Source organism: Scylla paramamosain, chromosome 25, assembly GCF_035594125.1.
Source record: "Scylla paramamosain isolate STU-SP2022 chromosome 25, ASM3559412v1, whole genome shotgun sequence".
NCBI classification, from domain to species: Eukaryota; Metazoa; Arthropoda; class Malacostraca; order Decapoda; family Portunidae; genus Scylla; species Scylla paramamosain.
The window spans coordinates 5425001-5427500 of NC_087175.1; the positions used below are offsets into that span (position 1 = coordinate 5425001).

The 2500-nt window shown below is 34.6% G+C and overlaps 1 protein-coding gene across 8 annotated transcripts in view; it reads left to right on the plus strand.

The window, feature by feature from the left end:
- Positions 1-2500, plus strand: part of LOC135113156 (uncharacterized) — a 123712-nt gene that overhangs the window by 47605 nt on the left and 73607 nt on the right. The gene's annotated exons all lie outside the window — the stretch shown is intronic.

Consider the following 2500-nt stretch of genomic DNA (forward strand, 5'->3'; position numbering starts at 1 on the left):
AGGTATATAGAGGGACTGCCATGTGTAGGCCTAGTCGCTTCTTGCAGCTTCCCTTATTTCTTATGTTCGTATGTTCTTATGTAACTCTAGATTAGGTTAGGTTAGGTTAGGTTAGGTCAAATTAGATTACTTATGTCACATTAGGTTAGCAATACAAGATAACAAGACTAGCTTACGTTAGTTTAGGTTAGGAAAGGTTAGGTTAGGTTAGGTCAAGTTAGGTTAGGTTAGGTTAGGTCAAGTTAAATTAGTTATGTCAAGGTTTACAATACAGGATTACAAGATTAGCTTACGTTTGGTTAAGTTAGGTTAGTATAGATAAGCAATTAGGTTAGGTTAGGTTAGGTTAGGTTAGGTCAAGTTAAATTAGTTATTTCAAGGTTAGCAATACAAGATTACAAGATTAGCTTACGTTTGGTTAGTTTAGGTTAGGTTAGGTTAGGTTAGGTTAGATAAGCAATTACCTGAACAGCAAAGACGTCAACAAACCAGTACAAGACACGCTCCACAAAGCTCCACTAATGAGCAACAGGCAGGGTTCACCACGAGCCTCCACAGAGCCTGAGCGTTGGGGCACTTCGGGGAGGCTCGCGGGTGGGGGGGCGGGAGAAGGATGAGTGTAAGTCCCGGTAATGTTGTGGCGCCGAGGGTCCTGAGGCGGCTTCTCCACGCGGCTATTGCGTCATCTGTCTAAACACCGCGATATCGATTGCTCTCTTCCGCCCAATATGTCTCCTTCCTGGTTCTTTTTTTTTTTTTTCTTTTTTTTTTTTCTTTTGTTTTGTTATGTGTTTTTTTTTTTTTCGTTTTTGCTTTTCAATTCTTATTTTTGTTTTCTTTGTTTTTTTCTGTTTTTCTTTATTTTCTTTTTTCGTTTTTTTTCTTTTCCGTTTCTTTTTCAGTTTTTCCTCATTTTCTTTTTTTCGTTTTTTTATTCTTCCTTTTTATTCCTTTTTCCTTCTTTATTCTTTCTCTTTCATTTTCTTCTTTCTTTTGTTTCTTTTTTTGTTTCTTTTCTTTTTCTTTTTTTGAACTTCCCTTTTCTTTTCTTTTTAGCTTTTTATTTTTCATAACGTCTAAAGTAAAGGGTTAGTCGTCCATTGTACGTTCTCTCTGTGCTTTTGTGGTATTGATTTATAAAAGAAAACAAGTCGTTATTTGAGCTTTGTGTGTGTGTGTGTGTGTGTGTGTGTGTGTGTGTGTGTGTGTGTGTGTGTGTGTGTGTGTGTTTAATGTGATTTTAGTTTATATTTTTAAGCTTATGATAGCGTCTTTGTTTATTTACACTGCACTTATATTTAGGATGTTTTCAGCCTATACTCTTCTTAAATGACTTAAGAATCTGTTTATAAGTTTATTTTAAAACATTTCCAGCCTTTTCTCTTATAGTATATTAAGCCTGTATATTTTCTATGGCATCTTAACCCTTTCACTATTATTTGGCATATCGTTCTTTAATTACTAACCACTCTAGGATATCTTTTCACGTTTCACAGCCACTTTTAAACATTGTACTACCTATAAATTATAAATGTACAAATGTAACCTAACCTAACCTTAACCTAACCTAACCTAACCTAACCTAACTTAACCTAGACCTAACCTAACCTAACCTAACCTAACTTAACCTTGACCTAACCTAACCTAACTTAACCTAGACCTAACCTAACCTAACCTACGTGCTTATAAAATCTTTAAACATTACTCTTAGTGTTGTGAGCTGCTACATACAGAAACGAAAGGGTTACGTGTATGATATAACATGTAAGGGAACTTTTACGAACAGTCCCTGCCTACGTGATGGGACTATATAGGTTTTGTGGGCAGTTTAAGTGTCCAGCATTATGACCAGCTTATGTTTACTGCGAGTCGTTTAAAGTAGCAAAAGGTGTTAGTGGGTAATTTTTTGGGGGTTTTTGTTTGTGAGTCACGTAAGGCTGAAATAAATAAAGGTAAGCTTGGTGAAAAGGTTAAATTCATGAGCGTGTGTTGCGTGGGCTTAGTTGTGTGTATTTGGGTAATGACAGATCATACAAAGCCGGTTTATTTTCTTCTCTTCTGTTTTGTTTTGTTTTTTGTGTGTTTTTCTTATTTATTTATTTATTTTTTTTTTTTATTTTATACGTGTTAGAGGCACAGACCTACGGGAAAAGAATTAATTACGTACAAATAGATAGTTAAATAGACAACAGAATAAAATGAATGGATAAATAGTGTTGCCTAAGTTAAACAGATAATAAAATAAAAATCATTGGATAAATAATGTCGCCTACAATCCCGATCAAAAGAAAGAAAGAAAGAAAGAAAGAAAGAAAGAAAGAAAGAAAGAAAAAGAAAACGAAAGGGAAAAAGCAGGAAGGTGACAAAGGAAGAATAATTTAGGAGAGTTTAAACTATTACTCGTTAACCAATAAAGTACTAAAAATTACACATCTTATTATATTTAGTAACCCAAGACACTTATACGCACCAGAGAGAGAGAGAGAGAGAGAGAGAGAGA